Raw genomic sequence first — 17,974 nt, 5'->3', positions numbered from 1 at the left:
ATGAAGTAACATTTTATAGGACTGAATTTCAGCTTCATGAAAGTTATAAAGAAAACAAATGAGTCACTCATTTTATGTTAAAAATCTCCCTAAGTTAGCCTTTTCTGGTTTTGTAACCAAAAGCTATAGCTGGGAGTAGATTTGAGTATTTTTTTTATTTTTTATTTTTTTTTCTTTTTGATTTCGTTTAATATGAAATTTATTGTCAAATTGGTTTCCATACAACACCCAGTGCTCATCCCAACAGGTGCCCTCCTCAATACCCATCACCCACCCTCCACTCCCTCCCGCCATCCATCAACCCTCAGTTTGTTCTCAGTTTCTAAGAGTCTCTTATGTTTTGGCTCCCTCCCTCTCTAACCTTTTTTTCCTTCCCCTCCCCCATGAGAAATTTCTGGTAAGTTTCTCAGGATCCACATAAGAGTGAAAACATATGCTATCTCTGTATGACTTATTTCACTTAGCGTAACACTCTCCAATTCCATCCATGTTGCTACAAAAGGCCAGATTTCATTCTTTCTCATTGCCACGTAGTATTCCATTGTGTATATAAACCACAATTTCTTTATCCATTCATCAGTTGATGGATATTTAGGCTCTTTCCATAGTTTGCCTCTTGTTGAAAGTGCTGCTATAAACATTGCGGTACAAGTGCCCCTATGCATCAGCACTCCTGTATCCCTTGGGTAAATCCCTAGCAGTGCTATTTCTGGGTCATTGAAAAAAAAAACCTTGATAAAAGGGGGTAACTCAGAAGTGAGTGGAAGCAGGGAGCAGGTAAACACCACTACTTTAATACTGTGAACATTTTATCAAGTTCTCCAAATGGAGGATGAATATGAACCTTGTGGTCAGATTACTTTTCATTTTGGGGGAAAAAGTCCTTTGCTGGGTTTTTGTAATGGTAAAGCCAAAAAGAATATTATTCTACAATGGGATGTTCAAAATAGTGAGGAAGAAAAATAGCTCTACATAACAACAAAAAAAAGTTGTCTTCATTCTAGGCCCTAATAAAGTCTCTGAAGATGATTATGTTTCCTGGAGGGGGGCTTTGAACTGGGGGTTAGGAGTGGTGGGTGAGAGAGAAAATAGATCTTTTTCTTGCTGGATCTCAGAAGATTGTGGGGCAACTGAACTCCAGGCAGGGATCCCGTGATCAAAGGCACTTCTCTTTCAAAGATGCCAAATGCATCATGTGGGCGGACTAAGTAGCATCTCCTCTCCACCCCATTATGTCTCTATCCCCACATCCCAGCTACCTTATAGAAGGATGAGGCCTTTATATCTTAGAAGTCCTAAGAAGTCATCTTTTGTTTGTTTGTCCTCCTCCATTGTTATTCCTTTTTGTACCCACCATTCATCTGAGAAATGTAGTTAAACCGAGTAGCAGGATCTTCACTGAGCATTGGTGACTTTGTTCTCTCCCAGAGTGGATCAGGAGGACAGCAACAACATGGAAAAGCCAGCCTGGAGTTAGAATCAGAAAGTTAATTGGTTGAGAGGACTCTCCAAACCTGAAGAATTTGTAGGATATATAAGCATTCTTTGGATCAAAAAAAAATGCTGGACTTCCAAAAATCAAATGGGATACAAGCTCCAATGATTCATAACTGTTCGTTGTAGGTATGATCCTCAAAGACTGGAAAAGCCATACATATCTGGATGATATTTACAAAAAACAGAAGTACCCTGGGCAGACATGAAATACTAGAAATGTGCGGTGTTGACCTGTCTTGTGGGTTTCCTCTCTGTTTCTCTCATTTTTTTTTCTGCCAGAGAAGCCACTGGTATTGCTGCTACTGGGGTCCTGGTCACCTTTTACTGGACAGCTATAAATGGAGGAATGAAGAAAACTTGGTGGACACTGCCACCAGAACCACAGTCTTTCTTCTGAATCGTCTCTTTGATCATTAATATTTCTCAGTAAGTTTCATTGTCTATGGTTCTTTTTGGAAGTTCCCCTTTCTCCTCCTACCACTAATTGAATTATCTTCTGTATTCTCATTAGTCCAGATTGCAAAGGATAGCAATTGACTGGATAACAGATTGGGGCAATTCATCTATCTCCTATTAAGAAGAGAGCCTCTTGTAGCAGGCTACCTCATGTATTGCTGACCAATATATGCTTAGGCTAACCATCAGGTTACATTAGATCAGGTGTCCATAGTTCTCTATAGAGTATAAAGGGCATTGCAGGATTATTTCTGAGAGGAGGTAACTGAGCATTTCAGATTGAGAGAGATATTGGGCACCAGTCTAGTAAAAGTCCATAGTGAAACAAATATGCACATTCAAATACATAAGAAAACAGCATTTGATGAAAACATATACACATACAGTTAAATAGGTTTCTGCTAAAGATCATTAAATCAAAGAAAGAGGTTCAGTACTTGTCATCACTACACACACACTTTACAGATGGGGTTAAGCCAACATGGCAACACGAAAGTTGAATCTATTGCTGTCCAGGTCAAATTCCTAATATGTGATTCATTGTTGAGCCTTGTCTTTCTAAAATAAGGAAAACACTGGCCAGTTTTTGTTCAGCTTTTTATAATAAAGCATGCAGTTGTGGCTTATATTAGTTGCAAAAGAGAAAGCATACTATGTGAAATAGTAAACCACAGCTTGATTGTCCTTTGATAATCTACATTCCATGGATGCTGCAGTTTATTTACACAAGTATTGATGAAAGGCTAACTTTTTATTATACACAAACCAATTTAAACCATTCTTAAAAATGAATTTAAAAAGTCATCTTTGCTTGCACAATTACACAATTACATGGTTTTCAGCAATCTCTAAATGTTTCTTTCTTTAAAATTCCCTTGGAACACGGTTATTTTTATATTACCTATAGATAGGATTTTTTCTAGCAATTTGACAAATAAAATTAAAGTCAAATTTTGACTTTCTTCTATCTCAATGTCAGACAATACCCCCATTCAAAATGGCTTAGTGGTATAAAATAAAAGGCTCAAAATCGATATTGCAAGGACCTACTTTATCAGGTCCCCTGGTTCTCAGCCACTGTTTCTCTCTCTCCTTATGTTTGGAGCCATTTGACACCCTGGCATGGGCTCAGTCATTTCTCAGGTCCAAAGGCCCTTGGTGGGAAGGATCTGAGGACAGCCATCCCCCACTGGAGGGACCAGCTTCAAGACACACTTTACTGTTCATCCTTCTCAGAGCCTGTATACAATTTTCCTGACTTGGATTTTTCTTGTTTCTAAAACCCAGAATTAAAAACAACTTTTTGAAAAATTGACTCTATGTCTTAAAAATGGGTCACTGAAATTTATTGGATTTAGCTTTCATTTTTGACATCAATATATCTTACCAGGACATCCAGGTCTACTCTCTGTTTACTGGGTCCATAATTATAGACATGGTATCCATGTAATGGAGCAGCATGATATCCTGGGGATAGGTGAAGTGCTTAACAAACCCATGAGCCAAACGAGAAGGCAGCAAACTATGGCTTAGAGGCCACATCTGCCCTGCAGCCTGTTTCTGTAAAGCTTGCAAGCCAAGAATGATTTTTATTTGTTAGGTTTGTTTTTAAAAAGAAAGAGGAAAAAGAATATGCATTAGAGACCATATGTGGCATACAAAGCCTAATATATTTACTATTTGACCCTTTCTAGGAATAGTTTGCCAATCCCTGAACTAAATTACTACAGAGCCAGAGAGTTGATATAGTCCTCAGTCCATTGCTGTCCCTGCTATTTAAAGGAAACTGTTTTTGTGGTCTCTCCTTATTGGGGTATTTAATCTAGGAAAAGAATTTGCCAACTTAACAGTTCCATATCAAGAATCAGAGTCTGTGTTGACTGCAGAAAATAAACCACATATAAAACAGCAGCCCCACTTGGAATCACCTTCTCATTAAGTTTCTGATAATCCATTAATATTGTTCCCCAAACCCATCCATCTTCTCACTGGTCAGGCAGGAGAGCTTAATGAGGATGGGGGTAACTGGGAAATGTAACAGAAATTATTATTCCTACCTTCCTCAAGCGTTTGATAGTAACATTCATCTCTACAACCCCTCCAGCTGCATGGCATTTTTTTAGGTTGACTATTATGGCAACACCTTGGCACAGAGGCTTCCTTTTGCCCGTCCGGAGCCTTCACTCCATGGGCCAGGAAGCCAACATGTAGTTGTTGACAAGTCTGTTCCAGGTATACCTATGAAAACCAGGAAAGTAGCTATGGAATGATTCACCAGTAGGTCCCTGTTGACTCACTGTGAAAGGAACCCAGACCAAATATCCACTGATACTCTCTGAACTTCAGTAAGCCTCCTCTGTGTAGTGGGCCACAACAGCATTCTGGAATCAACATTAGCTCGAGCCCATGTCAATAATCCTGCAAAGGTCTGGGTGGCTCCTTTCTCCCAGGCAAAGCCATTTTCCTGAGAGGTGGCTGCAGGTCCTTTTCAGGGGAAGACCAGGAACAGTGCTCATGGCACTATTGTAGGATACTTGCTCATTCATTTCCGGGCTTGGGTCTATGAACTGCAAAAGGGCTATAACTCATAATTACAGTTACTCAGGTCACCTAGAATTTAGCTTTTTTTTTTAGTTTCAGTTTATGCAGATCAAGGAGCATGATAACGGTCCTGCACATTCCTATCCCTGGCAGTCAGACCCTGTGATATCTCTCTAGCTACCTATTAGGGGAACCACATCCATCTGCCTCTGTCTTGGGTCTGTCATTGTAGCATCCCCTGCACTTTGCTGCCTGGGACCCCATCAACCTCAGAAAAGTCAGGAGCCCTATCCTTTAGCAGCAACTCCTATGGTCTGGTCTGGCCTGCAGAGAACAGCCACTCTGATGATTTTTAAGGTGTTTCTTTATTAACACAGTGCCTCACTGTAGAAAAGTGCCCTGTAGTCTGTCTCATGAGACATAACTAAATGTAGATGAGTGATTTGTATATCATAAACATACCCTAATATTTCTTTATCTTTCCATCCATTTCTCTACATTATCCCAAGAAATTTCTGGTAACATAGCTTATACATTGGCTACCACCATACCAACAATTCTGTCAAACATTCTGAGCTACTCAAGTGAGCATATTGAACATGGAATCCCTGGCAAGTGCACCCAATGCAAAATAACCAACCCAATCTAAAATTACTCTTCTCTCTTCTTGGTCTGACACCCTTGGAATCCATTCCCACACATATTGCAGGTTTTTGCCATTGCAACTGAGCAAAATCTTGTGATTCTTTTTGTTGTATAAATCTTTTCCCTCCAGCTTTGACTTTGTATTTGCCACCACACTCGCATGCCGGGATTTATTCTATATGCCTCTAAGGCAATGTTGGGGTATAGACACACAGAGAGCTGACAACTTCTGCTAACTTAACTGCCTCCAGTGAAGTCATCACGTGGCCCTCTGGCAAGAAAAGAACAGCCTCCTAAAACAGGAAATAAGTTTGCTTTTGCTTTCAAGGAACATTTGATGGAATATGGGCTTTTAAGGTACTCAGGGACATATGAATCTACCACATTCCATATCTCAGTTTTCTTGGCCCCATTCATCCTGATAAATGCGCTAGGGTTCACACAAGAAACATGAAGTGTATGAATCCACACTGTTATGCAGTTCAGAAACCTGAAGGATCAGACTCTGGTTCTATCTTTTGGTTCTGTCCATTGAACAACTACAAGACAGAAGAGAGGCCTGCAGACAGCCATGGAAGTTCCTCGATTCTCTGACCATACTTAAGCAGAGCACTTTATATTTCATTTTATCATTTGTCCTTTAGTTCTCTGGAGCTGATAGAAAAATCTACCCCACATACTCACAACCCTCCCTGCATTCCTTAATCCTCGCATAATTACCAGCATCTCTTAAGCCACCAGAACATTGTCATTGATAGGCTTCTTATTCTGAACAACCCCAGGTGATGAGGTACTACATCACCAGTCGGTACCAGTGTCTATTTTATGATACCAACAGATTCTTAGCCGCCTTCAGTTCAAACCAGAGAGCTAACTAATCTCAGAATTTCACTCCTTGAGAGCCAGTTGCTTGCAACCACAACAGCCTGTGAGGGTTCAGTTATAGAGAATAAAACCTACTCTAGACCATGCCAGCAGAAAGAAATTTGTTTTATTGGGTATTAAGTGGCTTCTCAAATTGTTTATAAACTGAAGAGACTTTAGTCTGATCTTCCAGGAGAGGAAACTTAAGTCCTGAGCAGAACTGCTGCTGCCCTGGCCATAATCAAGAAGTGGCCTGATGAATCAAGAAGTCGTGGTGACAGCTGCTAGCTCAAGATCAAAGCACTTGCACTTCAATCTGCACCAGCAAAAATAGGAGGCTCATGTCATGTTTCCCTCCACTCTTACTTTAGTTCTGGATTTAAGTCTTATGTAAAGGCATCTGGTTGACAGAACATAAATCATGTCCTGAAATGTGGGAAATGTAGATTTAGCTCACTAGCCTCTGCAGTATAGGAAGCCACAGCAGAAAGAGGTGGGAATCGATTTTGGGGAAAGCAAGTCTGTCGTACCCCCCACAGTCCTCTTTGGGGGGGGGGGCTTTCTGTGATTGGACTTCTGCTACCTGCTGACGGGATTTCCTGATGAAAACCTGCCAGTCTTGTTGCAACATGTCTGTATACTGACCCCTCCTCAATTGTCCCTCACCAACTATTAGACAAATATTGTACCCTCCCCCATTTTTTGGTATTAAAACTCGCCTCCAATATGAACTACTTTCCTGGGGTACTGTTATCTGCTTCTCCTTGTCATACTCTTTACATGAGGTTTTTTGCTTCCTAGATTGAACTTTTTCCTGCTCCTACTGCTGTTTTCTTCACAGTGCCTGCTCCAGAGAGGGTCCTACGAATCTACCCAATCCCAACGCAGTCGACTTGGACACGTTGAGTCAAATATCATGATATAACAATTAACAATATTTAAGGGCATCAATCTAAATAGACTGCAAAATAGAATCCAAATTTTCAAAGAGGTCTATATCATCTCTTTCAAATGTGCCAAAAATAATATTAATATTTATCAAGTTCATATCTGGGAAGTAAATAATATCTTGAATCTTCCTTTTAATTCAGGTACATGTACAAGATAGTACACTGTTCTCTTCTTTCTTATTCCTCTGTTTTCTTTTTTGTTTTGTAATTTGATTTTGTTATTTTATTTGAGTATAGCTGACACACACTGTTACAATAGTTTCTGGTGTATGACGTAGTGATTCAACATCTCTGCACATTATGTTCACGACAAGTGTAGCTACCGGCTGTCACCATGCAGTGCTATTACAATATCACCAACTATATTCCCTATGCTGTGCCTTTTATTCCTGAGATGTATTCATTCCATAAGACAGAATACTTTTTCTAATCCAAATATTTCCTTTCATCCCCCAAACAATATTAATTATGCTGATCAGTCTTCCTCAGTTAACTAGATTTACCCTAATTAGCTGATCTCTTTTCTTCCAAACTACTTGGCTGGAGACTTTATATCTGAACTTACAATTTTTCTGAAGAATCTAGTACAAAATGAATTATGCTGTTTCTTTCTGTATATAATTGGATTTCAAAAAGATTTTTTTTTTCTATCAGTGAATCACATAAAGATCACATCTACCCTCACTACTCCATGACCTTTCTATACTGGTCATAGCAGAATTTAAAAAGAGCTCATAGGAAATGTCAGCTTTGTCCCATGTAAAGTCTCCCTAACAGCTGCTCCATTACAGGATTTTATTCTTCATCTTTTACATCGTTTATATCAAGTTGAATATAGCATGTTTTATTCTTTTTTAAATTTTTTAATGTTTATTTTTGAGAGACAGAGACAGAGTGAGTGGAAGAGGGCAGAGAGAGAGGGAGACAGAATCCAAAGCAGGCTCCAGGCTCTGAGCTGTCAGCACAGAGCCCAACTTGGGGCTCGAACTCATGAACCAGAAGATCATGACCTGAGCTGAAGTCAGACACTTAACTGACTGAGCCACCCAGGCATCCCAGTATGTTTTATTCTGTGTGGGATTTTTGTTAAATTGCTACTTGTGCCATCAGTGAAACAGGGATTTATTCTAAAATAACTATTATATATATATATATATATATATATATATATATATATATATATATATTTGTAGATTAGGTATGCAGCATCTAGTTCCAAGGTTTCTATCTTTGATGAGTTAGGAAATTGGTTTTGTGTAAATGTGTCTGACACATCTGATTCTAAAAATAAATTTTGGATTGCTCCCAGGTTAGCCTTCTGAAATTACATAATTTTCACAAGTTATTAATATCACTCAGAATTTCTCTTTCCATGCTGTTTTTAAAATCAACACATTGTCTCCCCCTCTATCACTGCCATCCCTCAGTCATTCTTTTTTCTTTTAAGGGGGTCCTGACTAGGAGAGGTGCTAATTGATTTTGTCCTTCTAACCAGCAATAATAGGAAATTTGGGCCCCTCACGTAGCTCAAATCCCAAGCCCGCCCCATGTTTTTTCCAACCCTCAAAAACAGACATTTCTGTTTGTTTTGAATTCCCTTTTTAATTGTTAGCCACAGTCTTTCTTTTTTTTTTTTTTTAACGTTTTATTTATTTTTGAGACAGAGAGAGACAGAGCATGAACGGGGGAGGGGCAGAGAGAGAGGAAGACACAGAATCGGAAGCAGGCTCCAGGCTCTGAGCCATCAGCCCAGAGCCCGACGCGGGGCTCGAACTCACGGACTGCGAGATCGTAACCTGAGCCGAAGTCAGACGCCCAACCACTGAGCCACCCAGGCGCCCCGCCACAGTCTTTTTCAATGCAGAAGCAAACCACATGGTGGACTCTCTATTCCCCAGTATTTCCATCCAGGTCTGTACATGGTTAACAAAGTATGCCACAGCAGGTAAAATCAATGGCTTTGGTCCTCTGCAGCTTGTCATCATGATCAATGGATTATCACAGCTGGGCCAATTATGCAGCAATTTGTATCGATTGTTTAGAGTGGCAGTGGTGAATCCTAGTAACTAAACTTGCCATAGTAGGATTTGCTTCTTCTCGAACTATATAGGCTCAGGACAATTCAATGAACTTACATAACTTTTAGATGTTCATAATTCCATATGGTCTAAACAAACTTTACTTTGTCAACTTAGCTTTCCAAGCACTTACATATGGCTTTAAAATGTGACTTAGTGACTAAAGTGAAATTGACCATACCTTTTCTTACCAGTTTTTAATTATCACCTGAATTTTTTCTTTTAAAATGAAAGTATGTGCAGAGATTATCCATGTACTTAATTTTATGTGTGAGCAAGCTGGGTCAGTCAATATTATTGTGTTTATAGAGTTAATTTAATATCAAATAGACTTTATGCCATTTTTTTCACATTTAAACATTGAACTAGATGGAGTCTCAGAGCTCTAATTATTTTACATTTAAGAGTCAATTTTTAAATGACTTCTCAGTTTTGAAGAATACGTCCTGTCTGTTGGAAGAGGAAGAAGGCTTTCACACATAAGGGTCGTGTTCTTTATGACTATAGTTCATCAGTAACTAGACTATAGTCATATGGTTGTGTGCGTGTGTGTGTATGTGTTCAAATTGCTAGCTAAGAGCCACTGATGTTGTAAAGACAAGTACAATACTTTCCTAAATGGATAACATTAGAAAAGACTATTGACTGGCAAGTTGTAGGTGACTCCAGTCCTTCTTGAATTACTAAAAATAGGCAATGCTCCATTTGCTCTTTACCTAAAATAAATGAAGTTCTTCCAACTCATGAATGCTGCACTAAAAGGTCAAAATCTTTTATTCCCATCTCAGGAGCAATGTTTCTAAAAGACACTGTGCCCTATGCCTTTGCTGAGCAAAACAGCTAAAAAGATAGCAATTTTTAATTATAGTATACAAGGTTTCTCTAATGACCTTATGACTTTGGGACATTAAAAAGTCTATTCACTAATAAGACACAAAAACAGAAGAAACCTGAGTGGAAATGTCAGTTTAAACATTACATAGGGATCCATTTAATGATGCATGAGTGAAAGAAAATACATTGTATGTCTTTTTTTTAATAACCTTTTAAAAATATCTGTATTCCCTTTGCTTTCCTTATTTATATTATATTTATCTGAATATGTGAACATGCACTTCTTTTTGTTACACTACTGAAATTGCTACTGGATTGGCCTGAAGGATAAAGTAATATAAGATTTAAGTGTAAAATTTCGATTACAGTAACAGAATAGGCATTTCATAGAGAAAGATAAAATGTTTTTACTTATTAGGTCAACCACTGGTGAATGAGTCTCAGAATGATCTATCAGGAAAGCAAAAGTATCCTATGCGGTAGAGTCCACCACTGAATTATTTTATGCCACTTGCAAATGTTTGTTTTCTAATTGTAAAAACATTAACACTCATTTAGAAATTTCAAAATAACATTTTATTTAAAAATATCTATCTTAACCTACACAGAGGTATTTATTATTTATATGTTGATGGATTTTATTCCAATATTCAGTGGTTAAGAGCATGGGATCTAGAACCAGTTCAAACTACTAGTCTGCCATTTGTAAGCCTTGAGACCTTGGGCAAGTAACTTAATTACTTTTTGATTCAGTTTCCATATCAGTAAAATAGGCATTAAAGTAGACATAATTCATGAATCTATTGAGAAAATTAAATGAGGGGATACATGTAAAGTTCTTAGGGAAAACTCCTGGTATATGGTGACAGTATAGTACACAACAGCTTTAATTATTATTGTTAAGGTTTTCCATCTCATATATATTTTTCTTATATTGATGATTTACTATGTTTTGGGACATCACCAACTTAAAAAGAGATTTATGAACCTTCTGGAAAATTTGGAAAATATGGACAAGCATTTAAAAATAAAGTTACACTTGTTATTACATTGTCAGACATAAACACTGCTAGTATCTGAATATACAGTTTTAAAATCATCTTTGATCATGATAGGTCTCAAATACTTGGGTGAGATTTTAAAAATATATAATACACATCCTCACCAGCAACTATAGTCTCCTGATTTGTTCATTTTAGCCACTCTGACTGGCGTGAGGTGGTATCTGAGTGTGGTTTTGATTTGTATTGCACTGTTGGTGGGAATGCAAACTGGTGCAGCCGCTTTGGAAAACAGTGTGGAGGTTCTTCAAAAAATTAAAAATAGATCTACCCTAGGACCCAGCAATAGCACTGTTAGGAATTTACCCAAGGGATACAGGAGTACTGATGCATAGGAGCACTTGTACCCCAATGTTTACAGCAGCACTTTCAACAATAGCCAAATTATGGAAAGAGCCTAAATGTCCATCAAATTATGAATGGATAAAGAAAGTGTGGTTTATATACACAATGGAATACTACGTGGCAATGAGAAAGAATGAAATCTGGCCTTTTGTAGCAACATGGATGGAACTGGAGAGTGTTACGCTAAATGAAATAAGTCATACAGAGAAAGACAGATACCACATGTTTTCACTCTTATGTGGATCCTGACAAACTTACCAGAAATTTCTCATGGGGGAGGGGAAGGGGAAAAAAAAGGAAAAAAAAAAAGAGAGGGAGGGAGCCAAAACATAAGAGACTCTTAAAAACTGAAAAAAACTGAGGGTTGATGGGAGTGGGAGGGAGGGAAGTGTGGGTGATGGGTGTTGAGGAGGGCACCTGCTGGGATGAGCACTGGGTGTTGTATGGAAACCAATTTGACAATAAATTTCATATTAAAAAAATAAAATAAAAATATATAATACATAGGAATAAATTTACAAAAGTAGTGGAAGGCTTATACACTAAAAATTATAAACATTATTGAGGGAAATTAATTTCTAAATGATTAGAAAGACATTCCATCTACTTAAATTGGAATACACATTAGTTTTAAGATGGAAAATTTCCCTGAGATTTATCAACACAAGCTATATATTCGGCACAACACCTATTAAAATTCCAGTAAGTCTTTTTTTTTTTTTTTTTTTTGCAAAAATTGATGAGAAATGTGTAGTATGTAGGATTTTCCCATTGGCCTAAAATGTATATGGGATTACAAAAGACCTAAAGAGCCAAAACAATTTTGAAAAGAAGAGCAAATTAGGAAGCCTAACTTCCTAACTTCAAAGGTTAATATAAAAGTATAGTTACCAAGACAATGTGGTATAGGCATAAGGACGGATATATTCTTTTCTTTTTATATATAATTTTTTTCATGTATTATTTATTTTTGAGACAGAGACAGAGCATGAGCAGGGGAGGGGCAGAGAGAGAGGGAGACACAGAATCCGAAGCAGGCTCCAGGCTCCAGGCTTCAGGCTCTGAGCTGTCAGCACAGAGCCCGACGCGGGGCTCGAACTCACAAACCACAAGATCATGACCTGAGCCAAAGTCAGATGCTTAACCGACTGAGCCACCCAGATGACCCGATATATTCTTTTTTATATATAAAATCTATTTGCTTTTTAAACAAATGATTCTTGGACAAGTGGAAAAGGACATGCCAAGAAAATGAGCTCAGACCTCCACACTGTTTTCCAAAGCAGCTGCACCAGTTTGCATTCCCACCAACAGTGCAATACTCAGACCTTAACTCTCACACAAAAATTTTAGAGGATAACATAAGAGAAAATATTTGAGATATGGGTCAGGTAAAGATTCCTTAAATACAGCACTGAAATCATGGTCCATTAAAAAACTTAATAAATTGGACTTCCTCAAAAGTCTTGTACTTCAAAATACACCATTAATAAAATAAAACCACAAGCCATAGACAGGAAGAAAATATTTGCAAAACACATATCTGATAAGGAACATGTACCCAGAATGTACAAAGAACTCTTACAATTCAGCAACAAAACAGACAACCCAATCAAAACATGGACAAAAGATTTAAATAGACATTTCACCAAAAACAATATATGAATGGTGGATAAGCCCAAGAAAAGATGCTCAATGTTATTAATCAATAGGGGAATGCAGATTAAAACCACAATGAGACACTATATACCCACTAGAAAGACCATAATCAAGACAGACAATGACAGGTGTTGGCTAGAATGTGGATAATTGGAAAGGGGCATGTAAAATAATATACAGCCAATTTAAAAACTGTTTGTTAGTTTCTTATAATGTTAAATAAATTTACTATAACCACTCTTAGGTATCTTCCCAAGAAAAGAACAAAATATATATCTGCACAAATATTTGCACATGAATATTTACATCTGTAAATGGCCAAAAATTTGGAAACAACCCAAATGTTCATCAACTGACAAATGGATAGACAAAATGTAGTATACCCATACAGTGGAACACTATTTAGCAATAACAAGGACAAGTCCCTGATACAGGTCATGATGTGGCTGTTTTGTCTTTTCATTCACTTATCACTGGCATTTAGTTCTTAAATTTTTTTAATGTTTATTATTGAGAGAGAGAGAGACAGAGCATGAGCATGGGAGGGGCAGAGACAGGAGGAGACACAGAATCCAAAGCAGGCTCCAGGCTCTGAGCTGTCAGCACAGAGCCCGACGCGGGGCTCGAACTCACAAACTGTGAGATCGTGACCTGAGCTGAAGTCGGATGTTTGACTGAGCCACCCAGGCGCACCTACTGGCATTTATTTCTTAAACAATAAACTGTCAAGTGAAAGAAGCCAAACAGAAGAGACCACATATTGCATAATTCCATTTTTTTAATATTCAGGAAAGGTAAATATATAGAAACAGAAAGTAGATTGGTGGTTGCCCAGGGTAGGGTATATGGAACAGAAAAGGAGATCAGCAGTAAATGGACATGAGAAATATTATCAGGGTGATGGAAATGTTCTGAAACTGATTTTTTGTGATGATTGCACAACTTGGTAAACTTAATAAAAATTAAGTGTATGCTTTAAATAGGTGAATCATAGGATATGTAAAATATGCCAAAATAAAGTTTCATTAAATAATACCCTGATAGATTCCATCCTAAGCCATGTATCTCTGTGTCTTGAAAACAGTGTGTGGTCTACATACTACATACACGGAAGCATCATTGGAGGTTGTGAAATTACTTATTTCTAAGCCACTTACCAGGAATCTTATACATAAGACATAGAAAGCTACATTTCTAACAAATTTTAATCAGTCATTTATCACACTATTTCAGAGAATTACTATGTTAAAAGTAATGTGGCAAATGGCATCAATGCCCAAAACAAAGCAAAAATCTAAACAGCAGGTGGTCAGTGAAACTGAAGGACTGGTTTATGAATGTGGAGGCAGACAAATATGAATAATCCAGAAGGTACAATTCCTCAAAGATGCATAATTTCAGCTAGGATCTGAAATATGAGTAGGAGATAATTACGGGGGGAGGTCGTTTCAGGCCCATACACAGTTGGAAATGATAATTAGCTGTGGTTTAGGAAGGTTCTATTGCTCTTCTAGCTGCAGAGAGAATAATCTGCAATGGGTACAAGTTTGTATACTGCAAATAAAGAGGTAGTTTGTTGGTGACTAGAGATGTGTTCTGATGGATGTTGGGGACCATCAGGAGTAGTAATACTGAGATTACATGAAAGTTCTAACAAGGATAAACCCAACTGGATAGCAAGATGACATACAGACCTAAATTTTACTTGTTTTAATCATTCATTTACCATTTTCAACAAATTTATGGAGATATTATATATATATATATCATATATATCATATATATCAGATATCATATATATCATATATACCACATATACATGATATATATCATATATATCTTATATATATGAAAAATATATATAATTCACCCATTTTAAGTGTACAATTCACTGATTTTTAGTAAATTTACTGAGGTGTACACCATCATCATAATCCAATTTTAGAATACTTTCATCCCACTAATAACAACCCTCATGTGCATTAGCTGTAAATCCTTGTCTTTATACCATGCTCGTGCCTCAAGCAGCCAGTATTCTAATTTGTATTTTTATATATTAGCCTTTACTGGATCATTTTATATAAATAAAGTCACACATTTGCGAGTACGACTTTTTTCACTTCGCATAATGTTTATGAGGTTCATGTAGCATTATCAGTATTTCATTCCTTTTGATTGCTAAATAGTACTCCATTGTATGGATATACAACATTTTCTCTATTCACCAGGTGAAGAGCATTTACACTATTTCCACTCTTTGACTATTATGAATAATGACGTTATGAACATTTACGTGTAATTTTTTAACATAGATATATGCTTTCATTTATCTAGGGTAAATGGCTAGGTGTGGAATTGCTAGAATGTTTGATAAACTGATGTTTAATTTTATAGGAAACTGCCAGTCTGTTTTCAAACTAGCTGTATCATTTTACATTCTCACCAGCAATGCAAAAGGCTTTCTGACTCCCTACATCTTGACAATAATCGTTGTCTATCTTTTCTATTAGAACCATTCTAATGGGCATGAAATGGTATCCCACTATAGTTTTAGTTTGCATTTCTCTAATGACTAATGACATTGATAATCTTTTCATGTGCTTGTTAGCCACTCATATATCTTCTCTGGCTAAATGTCTATCCAATATTTTGCCTATTTTTATCTGGACTGTTTGTCTTTTTATTCTGAAGGTATAAGAGTTGTTCGTATATTCCAAATACACATCCTTTATCAGATACATGATTTGCAAACACTTTCTCCTTGTCTCTGGTTTGTCTTTTCATTTTCATAACGATGTCTCTTGAAGCACAAAAGTTTGGAAATTTGATGAGGTCCACTTTACCATTCTTTTCTTTTATGGATCATGCTTTTGGTTCATGTCCAAGAAATCTTTGCATAACCCAAGATATCAAAGATCGTCTCCTATATTTTCATCTGAAAGATTTTTTTCAGCTTTTACACCTACATCTCTAAGCTACTTGAATTAAATTTTATGTATAGTCTAAGGGTCTTCCCCAATTCATCTTTCCTAGAATTTCACCTTTTTACACATGTATATCCAATTGTTCCAGCATAATTTGTTGAAAGAAACTATATTTTTCTCATTGAATCACCTTGCCACCTTTGTGGAAGGTCAATTTAACCATAAATAGAAGGGTTTATTTCTAGACTCTCAATTCTGTTACATTTTTCTATATATCTATCTTTACACCTGTACCACACCACCGTATTGTAAATTTTCAAATCAGGAAATAAACTTTCTTCACCTTTATTTTTTTGAATTGTTTTGGCTATGGTAGGTCTTTTCACTCACTTATCATTGATGTTTAGTCGTTAACGAGACAAATGCCTTTAAAGCTTCATTTTTTCTGCCAAGTTTTAAAGTCACCTGAGTGTTACATTATTCACATAACAACAGAGATGAGAAAATAAACTTTGCTTTTGAGGCACTGTGATAGATTTGGCAATGTATATAAAAGACTATATGTGAACATGATACATTTGATTTTACAAAACATATATATATATTTAGTGTCATGTCATTGAGAAAAGAGTGTAGAAATATCTCTGGTAAACACTTGAATATGAAACGTTAAGGAAAAAATATCTCAATTCAGCTATTTTGTTGTTAATTTCTGATCTTTCTCATAGCACAAAGCTGTTTTCCATAGATTGTTCATGGTAACGTTACAAACTAATCAACTATGCAAGAGATTTTTGTCATAAGTACCAATTAATCCATCAAAACAAGTTAAAATAGCTATTCAAACGGTTTGTTATGATTGTTAAAAAGATGCAGCAGTATCTCTTGGTAAATGTTTCTTTTATGTTTGATCCAGTTTTTATGAAATATGCTAAGGAGGTAACAAAAATATGATAAAATCAGCATGTGTTTCTTCATGTGATAGTATCAGATGTTTACCACTTGTTTATGAATATGTTATCCAATAAATCTTTAACAACTTTTTTATCTGTGAGAAAACCAAAATGAACACAGCAATCTCAGCAGGCCAGAAATATACAGCTATTACTAAGAATAAGATAGCAATTTTTGAAATCAAACCTAGCCTGATGATTCTTGGGCACAGTCTGCTATTAAAATACTCCAAAACACATTTATACATAATCATATAAGTATCTTGAACTAGCTCCTATAACCAAAAGCATTCTGAAATTATGGAAAATTTTCTGGCTATTTTTCACATAAAAAAGAAATTCCCCCCAAATAACCCTGCACTAACATTTACTATGCTGAGCTGTATTACCCATTATGAGGGATGATGGGAGATTTCCTTCTGCATAGAACTTCAAGGCAGGTCATGAAATAATGACTTTGTGTAAAATTTGTCATTTGATGGTTCTTGAAATAGAAAGTTCTATGCAGCACCAAATCATGCCTAGATTCTATTGGCTAGAATCCATTGGCTAGATTCTATTGGCTTCTCTACTGTTCCTCACTCATGTGTGAACTAGCTGTGACATGCCCTGTCTCTGCCTTGAATCATTACAGATATCAAACATCACTCTCAGTCATTCACATGAAAGATGCTTACAGCAGGGAATGTACTTTGTGAGTACTTTAAAAAAAAAATAACGTCTTTATCCAGGATAGATTACTTCCCACTTTATGGACACATGAAGTCCAGCTGCCTGATCTCTTTCTCAAGTAGCGCAAAACCCATATAAAGTCTTCTATAATATTAAGATCAGCTAATTTATAGAAGAAATGTCTCAACTTTGCATGCTATAAAACCACCTGACAAAAGCCACCTGTTACTTCCCATAACTTCCTACCTCCATTCTCTCAGGTCTGCTTTTTATGTTCAGTGACAAGGAAATAAATAATAAGCCAGTTAACACTAATTAAGTTAACTGACAAATCCTTTAACTTCTTGAACAAAGAATTTCTAAATCCATGATTTCCTCAATACTAAACATGTTCTGCTAATTAGATCAGTTAAAAGCAAGTTCTATTCTTCAGTAATAAATCAGGCATAATGAGCACAGGTGACCAAAACAATGGGATAACTGCTTTCTCTTAGT

The 17,974-nt window shown here is 36.7% G+C and overlaps 1 long non-coding RNA gene across 2 annotated transcripts in view; it reads right to left on the bottom strand.

The window, feature by feature from the left end:
* Positions 1-702: 702 nt before the first annotated feature.
* The window catches only part of LOC122216984, a 93,796-nt gene continuing 76,524 nt past the window's right edge, over positions 703-17,974 (bottom strand). For both annotated transcript variants that reach the window (XR_006201229.1, XR_006201228.1), the window contains exon 3: positions 703-1,467. This is a non-coding gene — a long non-coding RNA (uncharacterized LOC122216984). The remainder of the gene's footprint in view (positions 1,468-17,974) is intronic.

This window comes from Panthera leo, chromosome B1, assembly GCF_018350215.1.
Source record: "Panthera leo isolate Ple1 chromosome B1, P.leo_Ple1_pat1.1, whole genome shotgun sequence".
Classification (NCBI taxonomy): Eukaryota; Metazoa; Chordata; class Mammalia; order Carnivora; family Felidae; genus Panthera; species Panthera leo.
This window is presented reverse-complemented; position numbering and strand designations above follow the sequence as displayed.